This window comes from Serinus canaria, chromosome 7, assembly GCF_022539315.1.
Source record: "Serinus canaria isolate serCan28SL12 chromosome 7, serCan2020, whole genome shotgun sequence".
NCBI classification, from domain to species: Eukaryota; Metazoa; Chordata; class Aves; order Passeriformes; family Fringillidae; genus Serinus; species Serinus canaria.
The window spans coordinates 320,958-337,737 of NC_066321.1; the positions used below are offsets into that span (position 1 = coordinate 320,958).

General features: G+C 45.4%; 1 protein-coding gene across 1 annotated transcript in view; it reads right to left on the bottom strand.

Annotated features, from left to right (window-relative positions):
• PKP4 (plakophilin 4) overlaps nucleotides 1-16,780 on the bottom strand; it is a 65,232-nt gene that overhangs the window by 47,558 nt on the left and 894 nt on the right. The window lies entirely within an intron of this gene.

Here is a 16,780-nt window from a genome sequence, read left to right on the forward strand (position 1 = left end):
CATCTGGTGTAAAGTCTTGACACTGCCATGTGGCTTTGTGAGACCCAACCAAGAAAGCCAGGGTGAGAGCCCTGGGGAAAAGTGAGGTGACCAGGGCACCTCCTTAGGAAGCTGAAACCAAAGCATGGAAGGCAGCTTGGGAGTGGGCTCTGTCACAGCTGTGCCCAGGCTCCCTGGGACAGCAGCAGAAGCTGGCACTCGTAGGCACTCTGTGGGGCAAGGCTGGGGCAGGGGACACACAAAGCAGGGAGTGGTGGGCCAGCGTGCAGAGGTCAGGAACTACAGGAGAATGCAGCTTAAAACAAACAGCAAGCTCAAAGGCAACTGACCCCAACGCACCAAATGCTGAAGTCTGCTCATGGACCCCAGCAATACCCATTTCCTATCACCTCCCACACATAGCCCTGCCTCACCCACACTCCAGGTGATGCAGGTGACATAGAGAACCAAGTCCTGCATCAAAGCAGATACTGCAAAACAACAGCTCTGAGGAAAACACAAAGCTGGGATGCCTATAATCAAAGCACCTTCCCCTGGCAAAGAAAAGAGAGGGAAAAGAAAAAATAGGTACCTCACTGATCCCTCCTGCTTCTTTTCCATTTTGCACTGCATTGAAAATGCACAGTCTTCCCAGACTGCTTCACTGAAGTTCTGTGCATCCAATTTCAAGCTGGATCAATTGAAAAGTCAGAAGAAAGCAACCAAAGCAAAGCAAATTTTATGCAAAAGTTGTCTGTGTTCGGATATAAAGCAGGGACTTTTGGGAAAAGCAGTAACAGCCAAAATACTGAAGTCACTGCAGGAAAGACAAAACAATAATCAAGGATAATATTCAAAAGAGCTACAGCTACCTTCTTGCCAGTATCAAACAACATAAATGACATTAATTATTCAAGTGTTGCTGTCTTCTCTAAATGGAATACAGGGGTTCCTTTTTGCCCTTCCAAATTCAAACCAACATGATTTTTTAGATCATTTCACATCTACACATAATAGAAAAAATTAAATGTTCACACTTAGGATAGAGATATGCCTGACAATTAATACTGATATATTTAAATAAGCAAATATACCAACAGTGAAGATACAAATTCAACCAGTTATTTTCACTGTGCTGTAACACAAATCTCAGAATGAAGGGTTTAAAAGCTTTGCTAAAAAGCAACGCCTCTCAGTAACAAGGAGGGACTTGGAAAATTACGCAATTTTAAGTCTTAAAAAATACTACAATTAATTAGTGTTTTAGGGGATTTCCACTTTCAAACCTGAGAAAGCCTGCTCCTGCTTGCTCTCTGCAAGTCCAGGAGTATGTCAATACAACAACTCAGGAAATACACTCCTGGATGACACCAGCAGAAAAGAATGCACTTCCACCACTCGCAAGATTGCTCTTTATTGCTCTCTTATGTAACGCTTACAGGGTAATTGTAGTTAGAGGCATTTCTTTCCATTTTTAGAATGTCTTATTCAGCTCCATAAGAATATCTACAGTTTCAGAGAGCTGCTATTGACCTGTCCTTTCCGGGCGCTGTGACTGCGGCAGAGGCAGCAGGAGCACGGGCAGGAACCGGCCCCTCTGGCAGGATGCAGCACTGAGCCCGGCCCGGGCGGAAGGGAGGAATCCACCAACACCCCAACCCTGGATTGCAGAAGCTGAAAATACTTGGCACACAAACCATTTATGCCACCTAAAATGAACCATTTCAGTAAGGTGCTCCGAGGCGGCTGCTAGTTATCTTCTCGGTATCACAGACAGCAGGATAAATTACAGATAGGAACAGAACCATATCCACCTAATAGCATTTTCTTGCCTATTTGTGAGAGACCACTTCAAACCCAAAACATTTAAAACTGAGCTTTTCCACAATAGCACAGGAATTCTACAGAGGTTCAAACCATTGGTTTTTATTCTTTAACTCAATATAATATAGGACATTCTCTATTACTTCAGTTCTCATACGACCAAAGACGTAAAGCTGCAAATACCAGAGCAAATGTGAACATGCCCAGCAAGGAGGGGCAAAAGTAGGCTCAAAAATCTACCTTACATATACTTTAAAAGAAATGTTTAAAAGAAATGTGTATCACTGCACTTCTTTTGTCAAATTTTTTGACAAAAGCCCAATAATAACTTAATGAAAAATGTCATATATATATATATATATATATATATATATATATATGTAATAGTCTGCACATAACTATTACTTCAAATAAGGTGTTCAAAGAAGCTGCTTCTTTAAAATGTAAATAGATTTTGTAAGTTGTTTCTCTACAGTAATGCTGCTGGTTAATTCCAAATAACACTCAGCACACATCTTCTGATGAATACTGTCAAAATCTTTTTCTGTATGTTTTAAAAGTAGCCCTCAGCAAGGTTACTAATGCAGACTTCAGATCTGCACATTCCTGTACAGCAGGGTGAACATGCACACACATTACCTTGTCCCATTTTTATCTGTTCTTAAGATTGATGCTCCTGCTGCCCGTCATCATCCTCTTGGTGAGCCACAGAAAGGATATGACCAGGAATAAGCAAGAAGTCCCTTGTCACTTATGATCACCTTAAAAGACAGCATTTACTTACAACTGAACTGACAGAGTACCCTGCCCATGTGTCTTGGGGTGATGTCCTGGAGAGCTGCTGTCCTTGGGCACTCGGGGACCTGAGCACAGCTACCTTGAGGCAGGGCAGCCACCACCCAAACACAGCACGAGGGCTGAGCAGAACCATGCCAGGCTGATAATCCAGCCCAGAACAACCCAGGCTTCCTCCCAGGAGTGCTGTCCTGGCCACACACTGCTGCTGTGGCCCCAGTGCCAGGGACAGCGGGAGCACTGTGGCACTGCTGGCACACCTGTGCCTCTGAGGCCAGAGGCAGAGCCAGGGAGCCAGCTCTCACCTTGGTGGAGCCAGTCTGATACTCTTTCAAAGCCAAGATCACTACCATCACTACCCCTGTCCTGCACAGGAATGAGAAATGAAAGCATTAAAAGAGAGGAAAAGGTGGTAGGACAGGACAAAGCTCTGACACAAGGCTGGTTACTTGTTCCACACCTTAGGCCAACAAACATCATGCAGGGGTGGGACAAGTCTTTAGACTCCATTATCCTCAAGTAAGTCTTCATGAAAGTGAAGCTGTTTACTGGAATGGCAATAAGAGCTGCAGGTTTCACACTGAATTCTAAAGAACTGATGACCCAACCTCACTGACACCCTCTTAGCAAAAAACTGAAAACCTTGTGCAGGCACAAAGTACAGCATGCTCAAAGCTACCAACTTTCAACAGAAAAAAAGGGCTTCCTCAGTAAGCTATCAATTCACTGTCTTCACAATAGACTTCTGTCGTATTTGTAATTTATTAGTTACAATCTTAATCCATCAGTGAATTGTAAGACCCTCTGACCAAAGCAAAATTCAAAGGATAGCAACAGCCATGTCACCAAGAGAAGTCAAAGAAGGTAATTACCACTCTGAAGGCTGTTCAGTTTTGTAACTGGAGGTTCTTCACATGACAAAAGATAGAGGTTACAGCATAGCATTTAAGCTGTTCAGTCAATCTCTAACAGCAGAAAAGAGACAGTAGTGCTAGTAGTGACCACTCACACTTTGGGGTGCGAGCTCTGTCAGAAAGAGATACCACCAGAATCTTGGTCCTGTGAGACCCAGCTGCTCTAGACATCAGTGGAGGCATGAATAATCAGCACAGTGGTGGGGCACAGCTATTCATTTAAGGGATACGGTGACAGAAAAATGCAGTTAAATAAAAAGGTTACTCAACAAACTCAAGCCTAAAAGACAGAACAGAAAAAAATCAGTTGCCAAAATTGCTATGGAGCACATCATTATGGACTGATTCAATTTCTATATGGAAAGACAATTCAAGTAGGCAGATCTGTAACTTAAGTGGTGGATTTCCAGTCTTACTAGTAGGAAACAATGTGGTGATATGAACCAGCTGAAGTCAGCAGAGCTGATCTCCTGCTCCCAAGTAAATCCATAGCTGTCCAAAGCAGTGGAAGGGATGGCACGCAGAGGCATGTAACTAAACTAATAGAGGAGGCCTCATCTGGGAAGCATACCTACTTTTAAAAAGAGATACAAATGCCAAAGAAGGTTGATGTTCCCTTCCTAGCCTAAGGAGAGAGGAGAAATCTACCTGCCTGTTTCTGTTTTCCAAGTTAAATAATTATGGAGTTATGAGAAAGCTGGAGACAAGCAAGCTAAAGCAGCACAGCAACTAAGAATGACAGAAACATCTGTCTGCAGAGAAAACACAGCCAGGTAACAGCCCAGCAGGTACCTCAGACAAAGGTAAACAGAGTCTCTGTTATCAAATCACCATCATTATGTATGCAGCCAGCTTAAGGGAAGGAAGACAAAGAAGTAGAATTAACTTCTCCATCCGGAGAGAAGTTTTTCCACTAGGAATTGCCTTGTGATTGATCACTCTTAACACTGGCAAAACAACAGGGTTTCCTATCTTCCAAATTTGGGGGGGGTTGGTAGGCAAGAAGGGCTTGGGGCATTAATCTTGCCAATATTCTTTACCCAAGTCACACACAGTGACCAAAGAAAGTTTCTGTGACAGATAGCAAGGTCATCACCAAGAAGTAAATAGAGAGAACATAGCTGCTCCTGTGAGATGGCCACAGTGACAGCACATGCTGTTGTAGAGGGCATCAAACACACACTTCCAGCAGAGAATCTGAAGTGTTGCTCCCCTTAGAATGAAATGGAAGTTAACTCAGCACCTGGCACAGGCCTTGATTCTCACATTTGCAGGCAGTTCTGCTGGTCTGCCTGAATTCAAAGGCTGTCATGATGATCACGAAACCAAAACCTCTTTTTTCATCACCAGAAACCTTTCAAAATAGAAACTGAGAAGATATTGTTTTCTATGAATACTTGGTGTAAAAATAAGGATAAAAAAACTTTTGAGAGAAAACAAAACAGGTCTTAAATAACCATAAAGAAATTAATCACTGTAGCTACAAATTATGAAATTTCCCAGTGAAATGATCATTTTGGAAAAGTAAAAAAGTACAGTGAATATACCATTTGAGAATAGAATTACTGGTGGCTGTTTTCTCCATTGTTGTAATTGCACTGTTAGGATCCATAGAGAGGATTCCTATCATACCGGTACAACTGACTTATTTTTTCTTATTTGTACAAATAAAATCATATATGCCTTAAGGGGAGCCAAACTCCTTCAATCAGAGTTAAACCAGCAGAAAGTAGGTGGCTCCTCTGGGATGTGTTTACAGGCAGTACTGTTTTGATTCACATTCTGCTGGCATCTCTGCAGCTGGAAAATGTAAGGGTCAAATCAAGGTGATTTGCTTGCTTTCCTCCTGTGGCAGGGCCATTTCAGTTAGGACTCTAATAAAATATACACCTGTATCTTCATACAGTAGCTCAACTAAGTAACAACCAAAGCTGTTACTGCACTTAGCCTGAACCCACAGCACTCCAGCAACAGGAGTATGGAACACCTGCATACCCACAACATCACACAGTCAAGTTCCAGCTCATTTAAAGTACAGGCTGGCATGTGAAAAACACTAGTTCAAGTCACTGTCACTTTGTCTCCCTCCTCTACTGTGTCAAGACTTCACATCTTGGTTTAAGTTCACCTGGGATAAAGAGGAATCTGATCCTGTCCGTCCAGTGTAGGAGCAAGTCAAGGCCACAGCTGCTGTAACCCACCCAAATGAGTATCACAGTTGTGGCTGTGCCAAGATAAACAATAACTTGGGGGACATGCTGATTGTCTCCTACCCAAGTCACCCTGCACACACAAGTCACAATTCTCTTTGAATCTGCTGTGTAAACCCACACAGATCCTACACTGCAGGAAGTCTGACAGATGTGCTCTTTCATCCAGAAGAAGAAATGATCAATGTTGGCCAGGTGAGAGGCACAGTCACTGCATCTCCTAAAACACACTTTGAGACAAAAAAGGCAAAACAGAAATAAAGCCAGGCATTAACACCACCTCAGTCAGTTTCACAGGCCCACTGCCAGTATCCTGGACAAGATTAATCATATCAAACACCAGCTTTTGTTTCAAGGAAAACTGAGTGAAAAACTGATGCACACCTAAAACTAAAAGGTTGCCATTAGTGCTCAAAAATCTATGAAGTTGTAAGTCTCACAAATTTATCACACCAAGCTGATTCACATTCATACTGAAAAAGTACATTGGTAAGAAGTCTGAACTTTGGAGCATGCAAGGCTGTCCATCAGTGAGGGCCTTTGAAAGGCAAAGTGCCCAGCATTAGAGAGCAGAGAGCTGCTCACTCCATGCACTGTGTGAGAGATCGGCCAATGCATTAACAAGCACTGGATTCCAAAAGCCAGCATATCCTCAGCGACAAGCCTTGTCTTCCCACTGAACTGTGCCATTTCAGAGACTGAAAAGGTCCAAATATCTCAAGCACATGGTAAACTGAGCTATCCACAAACCCTTCAGAACAGCTCCAGTGCAGCAGAGCAGAGATGCCCCGGGCTAATCCCGACTGCCAGGGACCTGAGCAGTGGGTGTTCTGTACCCCGGGGCTCTCTCCCAGCCTCCACTAGGAAATGAGCTGGCTGCACGAACACTGCCTCTTCCAGCCTGGAATCACTCGATTCAGCTGAATTATGTGGACGTAATTGTAAAGGAGATAAATTCCAACTTACAATATCTTTTTTAAAGTTGTGTAAAATGGATAAATACTTTGAAGGAACACCAAGCATTAGCTATTTGTCAGAAGTTTTTTTCCTATAGTCTGTAAGGAATCTTTTAAAAGCTCCAAGTGATTCTTGCAACAAAAGAAATTGCAGAACAGTGGTTTTTCATCTGTTGTCTAGAACCAATCAAAACTTGGTTCTGAAATACAGGTCAAGCAAGTTTAATAGTTTTGAATTTCAACAGACTAAACTCTTCTATATAAGGATTTTCACCTCATACCTTGGTGTAAGAATTAATAAAATACATTGACAAGTGTAAATCCAAAAGACAGCAGTACAATGGGAGGGTTGATAAAATAAACATTGTAAAAATTTAGAAATTAAGAGGCCTGTGTAGACATCCCAAGTACATCCCTGCTCTCCTCCTGGCCCAGGCTGTTAAAAGTTGCCAGAGCAGAGGCTCTGGGGCTAGTTGTTAATTAGGTCCTGGGCATTAGCAGCATGACATAGCAGAGCTTTCACAGGTATATTTGTGTTTCTACTAGGGAAAAGGACACACCACCCTTGAATTTCTGGACTAACAAGGCATTTTTGCTTCCAATATAAAAATCCAAGATAAAAATCTCTGTTCTGGCTATAATTCTGTGCAAGATGCAAACAATTTCTGTGAGCTAGAGGATAGTTTTAAGTCCAGAGATCCTGTGCAAGGAGGGAAACAGCTGAACACAATCCATGCAGCAGCACAGCCAGTCTCCCCTTCCTCCAACATGTTTAAGTTTGCCCACTAAAGACTTGGAAGTGAGACAGACATGTCAAATATTTGGAAAGAAAACCCTCGCAGGCAGGTGGCTATTTGCCATGCAGACAACAGTAACAAGTTCTTCCAAAGGCCTGCCTGTTTCAGGGAAGCTGGGGGAAGGAAGAACCAATTACCAGCTCCGAGAGAAGCAAGAGCAATTCTAGGAGTGATCTGCTCAGAGTCAGCAGTTCTTCATTTTGTGAGGACATCCCACACGAGCAGAAGGCAGCTGCTGGCCCCTGGAATGAGGCCTTCCTGAGTGCTGCACAGCTGAAGGAAAGGCTGGCTGAACTTTCCACACCAGGGCACTCTTCTAAAGCATCAATCAGCTTCCATGCACAAGGAAAAAGGTCATGTTTATGCTTCTAAACACAGAAAGTGTCTGTGCAGCAGAGTCCTTTGTTTTCACCATGCTCAATCACAACACCAAGTTGGAGAACAATCAGTTTAGAAAGACAGGATTCAGTGAACTCTGGGCAAACAGCTCCAACACTCAGTGAAGAGCTGAGGATTCCGGGTAGCAGGCCAGCCTGGCGCAGGGGCTGCTTGTTTGGATTGGTGCAGACTGGGTTTCATGCAGACATTGGTGCTCCCAGCTGCTCTACCTGAGAGAGGTGCACACAGCCTGACCAACACAGCCTTCACCACATGGACACTTTTGGACTGGGAACACCTGACCAGGTGTGCACACTGTGGGATGATATGTACTGCTGCACACAAAGCATATTCTTCAACTTTCTAAAAAAAACCAAAAAAACCCCTTGGAATATTGCCATAGAAAAACATTTTTGTTCTATTGCAAGATGACTCTGTGACGCATTGAGATGCAGAGAAAACAAAGGAAAATTCTGGAAAAATTGTAATAACTTGAATTATCTTTGCAATCTAAAAAAAGTAACTTCCTTTCGTATTTCAAATTTCAGTCTGAAATACATTAATATTTCTATTATAGGTTAAATCAATATACTAGTAATACAAAACAATTTAATATTACCATATTAACTAATACAATGAACTGTATCACTAAAATAGCATTTGCTGTATTCTAACAAGGCAAGACTTCTTAAATGTAATGCACTTCACACCTCCTAAAAGCAGGAAGTTGTGATTCAGGATATCTTCTTTTGTATCTATATTTACAACAGTAAATGAGATATTTAAAATCTACCCATTATGAACAGCAATAAATGCATTAAGTTTAAAACAAAATGTTATCCTCCTCCACTGTGTGACTACATTTCCAGACTGGATCAATGCAGCAACAGCTCCCGATGGACAGTGGGTGGTTCCTTTCAGAGCACTCAAGTTAGCCAAAATAAAACTCAGTAGCACATCAGACAAATCCAGTTCCTGGATTCAGTGTGCCTTGCTAATTCAACACTTTTTAAACACATATCTTCAGGATTTTTTTTTGGGGGGGGGGGGGGGGGGATTTGGGTCTTTTGTTGTTGCAGTTTTTTTTATTTTATCTCAGTGTCAGTACATGACCTGCTGAAATTTTTTCCTGCTTAAAAATAACCTGGGTTCCACAAGTAAATTAAAAATCTCTGAGTGTTGAAAGACTGACTACGTCAGCCTGAACAAAAAGCATCCCACAACAGGCAGTGCTCTCTACCAGAACTTCCTTAAGAAGTGTCAAGCTCTTGAACCACAGGAAGTTTTCTGCCAGTCTGTCTATTCTGTGAAAAACACTAAACTAGGATTTTTTTTTTTAAAGTATCTTCTGGAAAAGAATGTGATAGTCCAAATAACACAGAGCAAACGGGCACATCTCACAAGTCTACAAGCCAGTCTGAGATTTCTGGGTTCAAAGTTTTTTCACCTCCCATCCAAAATATAAACATGCTCCCAGGAACAAGTGATGCATTGTATCAGTCATCTCACTGCCAATATTTTAAATTTCAGCTGAATATGGAACTTATGAATATGGTCTTTTCATTATGGAGAAGCAACAGGTGGCAAGTTCTGTCAGTATATCTTTGATCAAGGCAGAATCAAATTACACAGCCCAGGTTGAGTACTGGCTCCCAAGCACCCTGGATAAGGTGTGTGTTACAGAAAGGCATGGTCTTGGTATCTCCTCCACTTGTTTCATAAGTTTTGCTTTTGTCCCTGTAGGCTCTGTGGAGCACGGACTTCTCTCTACTTCACAGATGGCCACGTCAATTTGGAGTTTAGGCACCAGTATGATACAAATTTTCTCCTTTCACAATAGGCTATAATTTCAACACTGCTGTGTATTTCTCAATAAGAATACAGGTAATTTTGTTGTCAAATAAGAACATTATGAAAATACTAAGTCTTTCTGAGATCTGTTTCCCTATGTAGCTTTAAATACGACACAAGACTTGAGCATGAATTAGCAGAAGACAATTGTTGGACACCATTACATAAACATGCCTTACACAGAATGCCTCCAATTAACAGTCCAGTGCTCCACTAGTCCAGAAGCCACAGAAATCAGTTACATTACATATACTACCTTGGGTTCATTTAGAGAAAGATACAAAATGCTTCAGCTTTAAGCCTGTCACATTGACATGGAAGTTAAAGAATTATGCTTTGTCTGAAATCATTTCAGAGAGAGGTGAGTTTCTGTGGTTTTAGCTTTCACCAATCAGATTTACCTGTATGATAACAAATGTGCCAATACTTAATTCCCAGGCTACACAATAGGAAGTTCTGCCAAGGCAAGACAGTGAAGAACATGGGTTAGGAACTGAAGAGGTTTTCTTTCAGAGCACCTAGGATGCATTGCCTGCTGCTGCCTTCCTGGGGAAGAGAATAGAAATCCACCAAAAAATGGAAATCTCCCATTCACATCAGATTTCTAGCACAGATGGCATTAAGTTACATCATATAGAGCAAACTAAGGGATACATTAGGTGCTTTCTATTTGGACATGTATAATGCAAATGCTTTTGAGTCCATTTATAAAAACCTGTTAAAAGCATAGCCCAGATGATAGTCTTTGGCTTGCCACACCACAGACGGAAGGTTAGGAGCTTCTGATAAGAAGATAAAGACAGGAAAAGTTTTTGGCACCCACAGAAACAAACAGATATCCAGAATTTTTTTAATGCTTCTTTCTTGTTCCTTACAGCTGGACCTCATAGGACAAAAGGTGAGACTTGGCATCACACCACAGCTCCTTCTCTTCCTCACTTGCTCCCAGACCTGTGCTACTCCTTGCCCTACCTGCACTAAGAAAACTGCCCCTACCTTCCTGCCTCAGCCCCTCCACCTCCTCGCAGGACATTCTCCCTCTCGCTCCTGCTGCCTCTGGAGGTGGTCCCAGGCAGTCTAAGGGCATTTCTTGGACTAACCTGATGCACAGCTACCCCTACTGCCAGCCAGCACGGGTGCCCCAAGACAAGCCAATCCCATCAGGGCCCCCCATGCAATGCTATGCTCCAAGATGCACCTCCCTCACCTGGGAATGGAGGCCTGGTGCCCCCAACCCCTCTGCACAAACTCAGCAAACCCTGAAGGCCAGTTCATCCCACAGCCTGCACAGGGGCTGTGAACCACCTGCCTCACACATCCCACAGATCCCATAGCCACAGGGGGATTTCATGCACTGCCCACAACCACCAACCCATCCACAAACAGTAAATGCATTAAAAACCCCCCACTGAGCTGTGATGCAGAATGCAAGTTTCAACTTGTGCACCTTCAAAGAATTTACAATAGATTCCTTTCTGCTCTTTAATAATGAATTCATCGCAACATCAATCAAAACATTAGATCAACTATAATGTTAATTGAAGGTTCACAAAAACACAATACATTTCAGTTAGAACACTACATGGGGGGGTTAATTTTACTTATTTCTTGAATAATGGTTTAATGACTCTCAAATTAAGAAACTACTACTGGTTTCATTTCTCCACTAAAATAAAGACATATTTTAAATTACTTTTAAAAGCAATTAAACAGGAAATTGACTGGTCTTCAATTCCTAGTAAGGAAATTTCTTACCTAGCTAGGTAATATCTCTAAAATGCTGTGCAATGTTAAAAAAAAGGGGGAAGATCTGTAAGAGATGGTCATGGAGACAATTTGGAGAAAAATAGCAATTTTTTTTTCTTAATATAGTAAAATTGCTTAAAATTAAAGTAGGAAAACAAATGTATAACAAAAACATGCCAAAAACTCTGTTAAAATGGCACCTTGTTTAAAGACACCATACTCAAAGAATAGATTTTTCCCAGCTTCCCCAAGTAATCTTTTTTTTCCTGTAAGAGTGGGATGTGAGGAAGAGGACCAGAAAGTTGAAGAGAGCCCCAGACATTGTCCACAGATCCCAGAGCCACAGGCTCTGCCTTCCCGCTGGCAGGGAGGAAAGGCAGGAGAGGCAGCCGGGAACTGGCCGGGCCGGTTCCCAGCAGACACCACTCGCCCTTCAGGAAGGAGGGCTGACTCACACAGCCCATCCTGAAAGGAGGGCAAGCCTGTGCTGGAGTCACCTCCCTGGCCCTGGACACACGGCCATTCCATGGCATCCTGGCCCTGGACACACGGCCATTCCATGGCCTCCCTGGCCTGGACACACGGCCATTCCATGGCTTCCCTGTTCCTGGACACATGGCTGCCCCACGGCCTCCCTGGGCCTGGACACACGGCCATTCCATGGCTATCCTGGCCCTGGACACACGGCCATCCACGGCCTCCCTGGCCTGGACACGGCCATCCATGGCTATCCTGGCCCTGGACACACGGCCATTCATGGCATCCTGGCCCTGGACACACGGCCATTCCATGGCCTCCCTGGCCTGGACACACGGCCATTCCATGGCTTCCCTGGGCCTGGACACCGGCCATTCCATGGCCTCCTGGCCTGGACACACGGCCATTCCATGGCTATCCTGGCCCTGGACACACGGCCATTCCATGGCCTATCCTGGCCCTGGACACACGGCCATTCCATGGCTCCCTGGCCCTGGACACACGGCCATTCCATGGCTATCCTGGCCCTGGACACATGGCCATTCCATGGCTATCCTGGCCCTGGACACACGGCCATTCCATGGCTATCCTGGCCCTGGACACACGGCCATTCCATGGCATCCTGGCCCTGGACACACGGCCATTCCATGGCTATCCTGGCCCTGGACACACGGCCATTCCATGGCCTCCTGGCCCTGGACACACGGCCATTCCATGGTATCCGGCCTGGACACAAGGCCATTCCATGGCCTCCTGGCCTGGACACACGGCCATTCCATGGCCTCCTGGCCCTGGACACACGGCCATTCCATGGCCTCCTCTGGCCCTGGACACACGGCCATTCCATGGCTATCCTGGCCCTGGACACACGGCCATTCCATGGCTATCCCTGGCCCTGGACACACGGCCATTCCATGGCCTCCCTGGCCCTGGACACACGGCCATTCCATGGCCTCCCTGGCCCTGGACACACGGCCATTCCATGGCCTCCCTGGGCCTGGACACACGGCCATTCCATGGCCTCCCTGGCCCTGGACACACGGCCATTCCATGGCCTCCCTGGCCCTGGACACACGGCCATTCCATGGCTCTCCCTGGCCCTGGACACACGGCCATTCCATGGCCTCCCTGGCCCTGGACACAGGCCATTCCATGGCTCCTGCCTGGACACACGGCCATTCCATGGCCTCCCTGGCCCTGGACACACGGCCATTCCATGGCTATCCTGGCCCTGGACACACGGCCATTCCATGGCTCCCTGGGCCTGGACACACGGCCATTCCATGGCTATCCTGGCCCTGGACACACGGCCATTCCACGGCCTCCCTTGGCCTGGACACACGGCCATTCCATGGCTATCCTGGCCCTGGACACACGGCCATTCCGTGGCCTCCCTGGCCCTGGACACACGGCCATTCCATGGCATCCCTGGCCCTGGACACACGGCCATTCCATGGCCCTCCCTGGCCCTGACCACGGCCATTCCATGGCCCTCCCTGGCCCGGACACACGGCCATTCCATGGCCTCCCTGGGCCTGGACACACGGCCATTCCCTGGCTATCCTGGCCCTGGACACACGGCCATTCCATGGCTATCCTGGCCCTGGACACACGGCCATTCCATGGCCTCCCTGGGCCGGGACACACGGCCATTCCATGGCTATCCTGGCCCTGGACACCACGGCCATTCCATGGCTTCCCTGGGCCTGGACACACGGCCATTCCATGGCTATCCTGGCCCTGGACACACGGCCATTCCATGGCTTCCCTGGGCCTGGACACATGGCTGCCCCACGGCCTCCAGCCTCCCACGGCCCAGCTGAGCCGCCGTGACAACCACTCCCAGACCCTTCTCCTTCAGCCTTCCCTTTCAACAACAGAGTTGGATATTCCACTATCAAAAAAGAAAATAATTAATCTGCTGTGAAAGTGATGGACTCCTTCCTTCCTCCTGGAATCCAGGCCTCTCTCGTCTACCTCAAAATAAAGGAGAGAGGTACTAAGGGCAGCAAGGGGGAGAGGAGCAAAGGTCTGAACGCTGCTGCCAGCTGCAGAGATTTCACTGACGAGACACTGGGATTTTCTTCCGTGCAAGTAAAAGCTTTGGGAAGGTCACCAGAGGCAGTTTTTGGCTGTCTTTATCCACCTCCTCCCCTCCCTCCACAAACCTCCCCCGAGCAGAATAAATGAGTATTCTGTTTGGATAAAAGAACATGAGAAGTTATCCAATGAGCTAGGACATCTCGCAGGCCTTAAGAAAAGCAGCTGAGAATCAGCAAAGCTCCCAAGCATGCCCAGAGACCGCTCAGTGCCATCATCCCCTCCAGCTCCATTCCCAAGTTCTGCTGCCAGGGCCAGCACAGCCTGCTCCTTGGGAAGGGCCATTTCCACAGGCCCTGGCTCTGGGCTTGGCTGTGGTTGTGTGTTTACTCCCCATCTTCGCTAGCATTTGAACTGCCTTGTTGTCAGCAATACTGCAATCAAGGCGGAGGCAAGTAGCAAGTGATAGCTACTGGCCATGCCCAACAGCCCAGTTTCACATCTGGTTTCTGGTCACTCGCACTCAAAGCTATGCCAGGCCTTTATCCTTTCCCTCCTCATAACTAAAGTTCAAACCAGTTTAACTTTGGATTGGCAGTACATGCCATTTACATAAGGATTTAACGTCTTACTTTTGCTTGAGCAAAAAACCCCATCAAACCTAACCAAAAATGCTGAAGATTCCAGAATTCTGACCCGCACCAACGCTGGCTCCCGGGGAGATGTCCGCACGCTTGTTGCGCAAGGCAGCAGAACACGTTGTTGCTGTAGCAGCTCCTGGCAGCCCGGGCACACGGAGCTGCTGTTCCTGCAGGGCAGGCAGCTCCTGGAGCGGGGTCCCAGCCCAGGGCAGCCTGCCAGGAAGGCGCTCTGCTCCCGGGCACGGCTCCGCTCCGCTGCGCCAGGAGCGCCGCCGCTCACCCGCAGCACCGCCACGGAACCCACCCAGACTCACTGGCTGACTGAACGTGACAGAAAAGTAACTCAGAGCCATACAGACTGTGGCCAACAACACACTCACAACTATGCTTTTCCAGACAAGTGTCACAAGCTCTGCTTGCTTTTTTAGGGGACTTTTCTGTACCACATTACACTAAGTACAAAACTTGGTACTAAAGCAAACTAATCTACTGTTCAGCTCACTGAACTCCCTGAACTAGCCACTGCTTTTATGCACCAAACAAACAACCAAATGTTACAGGACTTGATTATTTTCAGCATCAAAATTAAGAAAAAAAATCTCCATAACAAAATGTAGACATTACTCACTCAATCCCACAATCCCACTAAAGCAGTTCAGAACTGCTTTAGTTCTTCATCTGTACTAAATGTATTGAAATAATCTACATAAAGTGAAGCAGAAGTACATGAAGTTCTTATTTATGTTTTCTGTTCATTTAAAATGCAGCTTTTCCCCGGAGTCTTCTCTCAGTGCATGCAGATTTCTACACTAAACAGCAAACATACATTACTAATTTAGATTACTATTATTTGTACATACCATATGCTATCACTGAATATGAAAAATACCTCAAAATGCACTACGGACACTCTTTTGCTGTTGCAAGAAGCTTCTATAAAAAGCTAGTGTATCCTATAACTTTCCTTGTTTACATTGTGTGACTGAATTTAACTGCTCATTATAAAAGGATCCTGCATTACTATTGAGAAATGCAAACTCCAAAAGGTGTTATCTTGTTGACATTCTAAGAAAAAATAGAATAAATTCTCCCTTCTCATAGAAGATGACTCTCACAAAACTTTCTGCAACTGTGTTTCAAAGCAGAACTTCAGGTATCATTACTGCTATTTGTGGGGAACATCTAACAAGATGAAAGGGAAAAAGACAGTTTTTACTGGAAAGGGCCTATCAGCTTTTCTACCTTAATTAAAAATATTAATAGCATCTTATTTCAGCAGCAACAGAGCACTTCACAAGCAAATTCAACAGAAGGAGAAAGTTACTGCAACCTACCTTTCCACAGTCAGGTTACATTTACTTGCATATAACATTGTAATGTTTAACAGAAACATTACAGGATATACCTGCCAACAAAAAGCTTTTGCCCCCAACACACACTCCCCCCCACTTTAATTACGATGAACATGACTGAATTACTGTCTCCTCATAAACTAAGCAAGTACATTTAGTAAGTTCCCATATCTTTATTGCAATGAAAAAATTATTTGATGGTGACCCCAAAAATACAGTTATGAGTTAAGGGGAAAACATTATCCTTGTAATCTCCTAATCTCTAAACTCCAATTTATCAAAAATTGACAATGACGAAAAAACTGAAAAGCCAGCTCATGCAACATTAGTGTTCTCAGTCCAACCACACCTTTTCCTTCAAACAGTCAAATCTGGAAGCAATGACTAATGTAAAATTAACAGGGAGCGGGAGGCTATTTAGAAAAAAAAAAAAAAGTACAAAGGTCTATGGGGCAAACACAGGCACTTCAGAAACACTCAGTTCTCTGTCCGTGAACTGGTGATGTCTCCTGAGCGTCAGCCGGGAGGAGAAACGGACCAGAGGGGGCTTGAGTCATCAGCTCCGATTTTTCTGTGCTGAAACAGCCTGGGCTCAGCATCAGCATTTATTTTATTGCGGCGAGACTTCATTTCCCAGCTCTCCCAGCCCAAGGCACGGCAGTCGCACCTGCAGAGCACTTTCTGTTCTGGCACACACTGCAGCGTGCCCGAGGCACGGCCAGCCGGCGGCACGGCCACCTGTCCCCGCGGGCCACCGCTGTCCCCGCCGCGCCCACGCCCTGCACGTGCTGCTCCGCTGCCAGCCCCGCGAATGTGATCG